We start from the raw sequence: 8414 nt of genomic DNA, 5'->3' as shown, positions 1-8414 counted from the left end.
TATTCTCCATTCAGCCGAGAGGACACTTGATAATAGACCCCTGACAGCTCTCTGATAACAGCACTGAGGCAACGAGCCCGAGGTCTTTTACTTTCCTTTACCTATTGTCTAGTCACACCCAATGACAAAATATCAAACCCCATCAACCCCACTATCTGATCCCCCCATGCTCACACCTGTCGCTTGGCCACCTGGGTTGCTGCCCCCTGTTTGGGTGAGCAGAGCTGTGGTTCTTTGTAACCTCCCTGCTGAATGGTTACTGTCCTTCGTTCAGTGGTACACATCCCGTCAAAGATCCACCTGGCTGGAATTACCTGGTTTTCTTGGGTGTCTCCCTGGTATGCTGGAGGTATACATGTTATCCTCTGTTTGTTTTTCTCCTGTTTAAAGTATAGAAATTCCTGGTGATGGATCAGCTCTTGGGAGGAGATGGTGGGGGGGGGGGGGGTCTAGCCACAGAGCTCCTTGAGTCTGTTCTGTGTTGTGGACACACCCTACTGTTTTTAAGGGGCTGAGTCAGGATGCATTCAAGAGCAGAATTGTCTTTCTCTTTCTTCCAGCGTTATAACTGAGCTGGGTCCACTGTTCTGAAACTCCTCCCTCTTTTATGGTGATTTTTTCCCTCCGAGGGTCCCACGGTCCACCTCTGCAGTCTGGCTTCTATCCTAGAGGGTAGGGGATAACATGGGGCTCAGGAGTGGGTGAGGAGCTCGGTCAATGCACATGACTTGGTAATAATATTTTTTAAGCGAAAAGTTTATTGGTTTGTTTTTAGGCAGAGTCAAAATGTGCCCATATCAAAACAGCCACTTCAAGGCAGCCACATCAAGATGTCCCTGGCATCGAAATGACTGTGTCAAAGCTGTGTGTAAGCAAATTGACACAAAACAGCCCGTATCAAAGTGGCTGTACCCTGCGTTGGCACAGGACTTGCCATCAAAGGAACGTTTTCTAGAACGTCAGTGCTGTATGTAAACAGAGGAAAAGTTAGCTAGACTTAACCGCAAGCAACTCAATGGCAGAGGGGTACCACTCTCTACTGCTAGTGATTGATACCTTCTGCAAAAAGGAATTAGGCACAAATTCACACAGATAATCCTGCTTTTACCATGAAAATTGTGAAACACCCGTCCTAATTTTATAACCATGATTTTACACTTTGTTCTCATCATGAAGGTCTTTGGTATCATCTGCTAAGAATCAGCCAACACATTTATGCCCACATCAAGGCAGCCTGGGGTGACTCGCTCACTGCCTACCACCACTCTGAGTTCAGTCACAAGCCTGGAAGAACCATAACGCATGCAAATGCCCAGAGACACTGCCTCTTCAGACACCCAATCAGATTGCAAAGTCTTTCCGGGAAGATTTGATGTTAGAAACCTTTCTTGGCCTGTATGTTCAGGCTAAGAAAGCTAATGGATTAGGCAGAGTCTTGCCCTGGGTATGCAATGTGTAGTGGACACAGCTCTCTCCCTAACTGAACTGGCCCACCTTTTCTTTGACTTCCAAGGTACCATGCTCTCTTGGCTTTATCCCGCCTCACTGGCCTCTCCTTCTCAGTCCCTTTCTATCTCTCATTTCTCCGTCAGACCTCTAAACGTTGAAGTGCCTCAGTGCTCAGTCCTAGGCCTGCTTCTCTAAGAATAACTCTTTCCCTAGGAGGAACCGTTCAATACTGTGACTTTAGACAGCATCCGTGTGCTGATTACTCCAAGTATATGTATGTTTCACCTTACCCTTTCCCAGAACTCCAGACTCATATATTCAGTATTCCTATTTGAATGTCCAAGAGGCATCTCACATTTATAGGGCCAAAATGGAACACTAGATTTCCCTACCGAGACTGTTTTTCCTGTAGTCTTCTTTTCCATATTTATGTCAAAATACGCTGTGAAGTCATCCTTGCTTCATTTCTTCTCGTCCTTCTTCTTCTCCTCCTCATCTTCCTCTCCCCTCAGCTATCTATCAATCTATTATTTATCTATGTATCTATCTATGTATCTATCTATCTATCTATCTATCTATGTATCTATCTATCCATCTCCCATTAGCAAACACTGCTATGGTTCTACCTCTAAAACTTATCTGGACTACATCTCCTTCCTTTTCTCTCTGCTGCTACAACCTTAATCTAAGTGCCATCATCTCTTACCAGGGCTACTGCAATGGCCTCTTAAGCGGTCTCCCCTTTTGTTTGGCTTGACTGGCTCCTTCTCATCATTTGGCTTTCAGATAGCAGGTCAAAGCTCAAAGAGGACTTTCCAAAGTACACAGTCAGGAGTACCTCCCTCCCCTCCACCTGTTGTTGTTGTTCTATTACAGTTGTCCCAAATTTCCCCCCTTGGTCCCTACTTGTTCTCTGTCAGCTCATCATGTTGACTTTCTTCGTAGAGCATACCACAATGTGTAACTATCCATTTCCTTCCTACTGAGTGTGTTCCGTACTAGAAATAAGCTCCATGGGAACAGGAAGTTCAGCCCCTTTTCTCCACTCAGTCCCCAAGGTTTATCACAGTGCTTGACCCACAGGAGGCTCTTGACAAAAAATACTTGCTGGAAAGAATCAAGCCTTTCCAAGAGGGAAAATCTTTTTGGGATTCCAGAGGTGTAGGAACCAACACTATTTGCTGTTGTTCAGAAACATTCCATTCAGACTAGCCATATATCAAATACGAGGAATGTTTGTTTAAAGGCATTGAGTTGAGAGTGTTCTAAAGCCCAGTTCAGACATAATTCTGTAACAACTACTCCTTGGTTTGTCCCAAACTGCACACCAGGGTGATGACTATTTGTGTTGGTTGGTACCGCCTGGGTCAGGCACAAATAACTAAAGCGATCACTAAAGATGTTCTTTTACGTAGATTTTTCTGAAGATTTGGTTGGGAAGAAATAACCACATAGATTAGAATGAGCAACACTGACACATGAACATACATACCCTGTCGATAGTAATGTAGTCGAGGAGTGAGAAAACATTATTTTGCAAACTGGCACAAGAATTCTTTTTAGGTAAGGAATTGTCTTTGATTAGAATAATATCTGAGAGATGCCTAAGAAATAGAAGTAGAGGTTCTGTCTGGGTTGCAAAGAAACAACAAAAAGATCACAAAATCATTCTGCACAAGAAATTGGGAGATATGGGAAGAAAAGAAAAGAAGTAAATGAGCAAGAGGCTAGAAGGCTTGACTTTGGGTTGGTGGAAACAGAGCAAGGACACCGAGTTTTCAGGGTTAAGTTCAAATGTGCTGGAGAGTGCTGCCTATTTGCCACAGCCCTTTGTGTGGCAAACATTGTCTGCGAATCTTCAGGAAGAGTGTACCACACGCAGCTGCCTCTCATGAATTTGGGGTGGGAGACCTAGGAGGAGGGGCTGTAACCCACCCTGGAGGCAGTGCCAAATGAAGATAAAGGAACAGCTGCAATATACAGAGTGAAGAACGGGTATTCAGCAGAAGCCAGAAATCAAACCCTGAGGTTATCAAGAGAATAAGGAGCCCCCCCAAAAACTGCAGGGAAATTGGGGAGCACATTGATTTTCCCGTAAGACATGAGATGGGGTTTCCAGATGAGTTTATGTAGACTTCAGTGCGGTATCGATTTCACAAATAATCCAGGGGCCACCGACAATTGAGGTTCTGCTGATAAATATTAATCACTTCTCACCGTAGTGTTAGTGAAAACTCTAGTTAGAAAGGATAGTATGTGTTTGAACTTGGATCCTTTTCTTTCATCATCCTATTCTCTTTGTTTTTATTTTCCCCTGTGGTTCCGTATTCCAATCTAGACCATGTTAGCCACACAGATAGGTCACTGGTTTGGGGGTTTTTTTCCCCTTAGAAATGGTTAGCCAGAGGAAACAAAATTGAATTTATGAAGTCAACGTGGTGCGAACAGTCTGCAAAAACCAAATTTTAAGCAATAACAGATGAAAAAATAAAAATTTTTGCAAAGAACATATTCAACTAAATCACTTATTCATTTAACTCAGAAATATTTATGTGCCAGATATTCTGCTAAGTTCTCAAACTTTAAATATAAAAACCCAATTACTTCTCTTGATGAGTTCACAGTCCAGTAGGGGACAAGTGAAGAAATAATTACAATACAATATGGGAAGCATAAAATACAGTAACAATCATGGCATTTATGAGATCATTGAACAAAGACACTTAGCTAAGCTTGTGGGAGGGGTCAGGGTTAGGGACGGCTGTTTGAATGAACTGACAGTTGATTTGGATTTTAAAGCATATGGTGGGTTAGTCAGGTGGAGAGGTGAAGAAAAATTCGATCTAGGTTACTGGTGGGAGAGGTGAGTTGGAGAGGAGATGGGCCTTCTAGAAAGGACAGCATAGGCAAAGGCAGGGAAGGAAACAAAATGCGTAGGTCACAGAGGGAACGACAAGCAGTTCTGAGTCACTGAAGACAAGAGTTAAGTTGTCAATGAAGCTAGAGAAGAAGGTAAGGCCTAAATAATGGTGGGCTTTGAATGCCATGTTAAAAAGTATCGACCTTCCTGCCTGCAATGGAGAAACATTGAAGGGTTTTAATTTTTTTAAAAAATATGTCTGTTGGTTTTAGAGAGAGAGGAAGGTGGAGAGAGAGAAAAACACCATTTGCTTGCCTTCCACATGCTCTCTGACTGGGGACCGAACCTGCACCCTAGGTATGTGCCCTGGCCAGGAATCGAACCCCCAACCTTTTAATGTATGGGATGATGCTCCAATCAACTGAGCCACCTGATCAGGGCAAAACCCTAAAGGGTTATAAAGCATAAATTGACATGACGAGTTCAGAGATTTAAATGAACCACTTCAGTGACTGCAAAGAGAACAATCAGAAAGGGGTTGCAGTGACATCTGTGGTTATACAAATCTTTGCTAACAAAGAAGATTGGTTAGCAAATTGTTGTTCTAGTTCAGGTGAAAAATGAAGTGAGCCCCATCTGAGGCATGGATAGTGCAGATGGAGAGGCGGGACCAGATTAAGCAATGCTTAGGAAGTGAAATTGTCAGGGCATGGTAATTGATTGGATCTGAGAAATGAAGGAGACTACCAGAGGATTCTCTCTTGGATGACAAATACGAATAATGGGGTCATGAGCTAAGATTGTGTCTTCAGGAGGAGAAACTAATTTAATGGAAAAGATGAGTTCTATTCTAAACACGTGAAGTTCCGGGTGCCTTTGGGACAGCCAAAATAAGCCAGAATAAACTAGAACTGAGGGGGGAGATCTGACACCAAGGCGTGGCACTAAAATTCATCTCTGTACGGGTGGTAGCTGAAACATTGAGGGGGCGTCAGGTCATTTAGGGAACGTGGGTAGAGAGGGGTGCTAGCCAAGGGAGACTCCAGGAAGAAGAGAGGCCTGAAAGGAAGGAGAGAATGAAATTTGTCCATATTTGTACATGTATTTTAACTGTTGAATAGTATTGTTTTGTATGAATAAATTTACCCATTTGAGACACACACACTTTTTCCTTATTAAAAAAAAGTAAGAAAAAAGGAAATAGAGAAGGAATGTTCAAGAGAGAGAACATGATGATTTAAGAGAGAACAGGAAAACATGATGTCATTAAAATAAAGAGTAAATTTTAAGAAGGAGACCAATTATGTTATATGTAACAGAGGTATTACAACATAGGGCTCAAGGAAAATAATTTGTACTTTTATTTTTATTTTTAAAGGGTTTTTTAAAATTTATTTTTAGAGAGAGGGAAAGGGAAGGAGAGAAGGAGAGAAACATCAACATGTGGTTGCCTCATGAGCACTCCCTACTGGGGATCTGGCCTGCAACACAGGCATGTGCCCTGACTGGGAATCGAACCAGCAACCCTTTGCTTCGTAGTCCAGTGCTCAATCCACTGAACCACACCAGCCAGGGCTCAAGCAAAATACTTTAAATTTATCCACTGAGATACCATTTTGGGAATTGCTCTCATAGAGTATAACAGAGTAAAGGCTGATTAGGGAGGCAACCCCCTTGAATATCCAGGAAGGATACTCAAACCAGACAAGAACAGTGCCAAAAAAGGAAAAGTATTGGCTATTGCCACGTACAGCTACAGATACACAAAAACTAAACAGAAGTACTTACAATTCATTAAAAATACAATACAAGGAGGGTTTAACCTCAGAAATGAAACGATACTTTATTTTTTGAACTCTATTAACATAATTCACAATCTTATTCAATTAAGGGAGAAATCTGTGTAATCATTTCAGTAAATACAAAAAGAAGCATTTAATAAAGTTGAACACTCACTTTATGATTTTAAAATATCCTTCATAGAAAACTAGAAAGAGATAAAATAACCCTTGATATCGAAGACCTGCAGCAGACCTCATACTCAACAGTGAAATCATGGAAATGTTCCCTTTAAAGTCAGGAACAGGATGTGGCTATTGTGTCTGTTCCACATTGTCCTGCGGATCCTAACCAAAACAGGAAGACAAGAAAAAAAAAAAAAGGAATGGAAAGGAAGAAACAAAATAATCAATATAGGAAAATATGATTATCTACACAGAACACTCAAAACAATCTTTTGACAAGTAATCAATACTTATAAAAATGTGCTTCAAGGTTAATGGACATACAATCAATGTTTAAAAACCAATAGCGTTTCTATACATCAGCAAATTCTCCTTAATGTATAAATTTTGTTCAGTCATAGAATCCAAACAGAGTGCTTTGTGGAATTTAACCAGTTGACTCTAAAATTCACATGGAGACACCAGGACCAAGAATAGGCAAGGCAACTTTGCAAAAGAAAAATGAGAAGCAGGAGAAACTAACGCGTGTGGTGCTAGATCATAAATAGATAAATGGACCAATAAAAGAGGACAGAGATTAATATATAAGAGAACCTGGTATATGATGTATGGGAAAGTACAAAGCAATGAGAAAAAGCTGGACTATTCAATAAATGGTACTGGGTCAATGAGCTATCTAAGGGAAAAATTAGATTCTTCCCATTGTACACATAAATAAATAGCAAGTAGATTAAAGACTTCAGTGTGAAAGGCAGAGTAATAAAGCTTTCAAAAGATAATAAAGGAGAATATATTCACTACTTCAGAGTAGGAAAGGCTTTTTAAGGCATGAAAAACTTAAACCATAAAGAAAAAATGCTAACGTAAAATTAATTTTTTTATTTGAGAAAAGATACCATAAACAATGTTAAAAAAACAAGACTAGGAGAAAACATTTGCAATTCAAATAACTGACAGAAGATGTACACAGAGGGAACATCTATAAATCAATAAAAAGAAGACAAAAATGCAATAGAAAAGAATCGTCAATGAAGGTGAATAGACAGTTCAGAGACACGAAGCCCAAATTGCCAATAGCATATGAAAAGATGCTTAACCTCTCTAGAGGAAAATGCAAAAGGTAAAATTGGATCGCTTTTCATATACATGAGATGGCAGAATTTAAAATTTGATAATGCTAAATACTGGCAAGGACATAAAGATAAGAAACTCATACTCTGGTGATGGGTAAATAAATTTTTATAAGCACGATAAAAAGCAACTTGTCAATATTTTGCAGAGTGGACTAAGTGTGTACCTTACTACATAGCCATTCAATTTCTGGACATATTTCTAGAGAAACTCTTACACACATGCACAAAAAGAATTGCCTAAAGGATGGTCACTGCTTTATTGCTGGCAATTGTAAAAAACTGGGGACAACTATCAATAGTGGAATGTATAAATTAATAATAGGCTATTTATATGATACAAAACTGGACAGCAGTTAAAATGAAGGGGTTAAATCCATGAGTATCAATGTAGATAAATCTTGAAACCGTAATACTAAATGCAAAAAGTAAACTTCAGAATATGTCATACATATGTAAATTTCATAAAGACACGAAACAAAAATTCAATAGAAATAATCATCAAAGAATTTGCATACACACATGTACACGTGCCCCCATGGAAAAGATATATACCAATGTTAAAGTAATCATGACATCTTGGTCGTTGGGAGAGACAGGAATTGGATGGGTGTAAAAGGCACTTCACCTCTCTTTACAACATTTTATCTCTTTTTTTAAGATCTGAAGAAAAAATAATGACTGGGGGTAGGGAGGTAATAAAGACAGTGAGTGTAGTGTAGTATTTTTAAAGATGGAAAAAGGAAGAAAAAAGATTGGTAATTTGAGGAAGATGCTGAGTTTCAAGTCCCCTTCCAACATTTTTATTATGACAGTTTTTAAATACATAGAAAACTTAACAGAACTGCATAGTGAATATCTATGTAACAGTCACACAAACCCTACCAAGAGGATTTTGCTATGTTTGCTTTATCATGTATCTATCCATTCATTAACACACAGAGAAAGTTGCAACCATCAGTGCACTTTATCGGTAGGAGCTTTTTGATTGGATGGGAGAGATGAGCACAT

This window comes from Desmodus rotundus, chromosome 12, assembly GCF_022682495.2.
Source record: "Desmodus rotundus isolate HL8 chromosome 12, HLdesRot8A.1, whole genome shotgun sequence".
Lineage (NCBI taxonomy): Eukaryota > Metazoa > Chordata > Mammalia > Chiroptera > Phyllostomidae > Desmodus > Desmodus rotundus.
The sequence above is the reverse complement of the archived record's forward strand: the minus strand, read 5'-3'. Positions refer to the sequence as shown.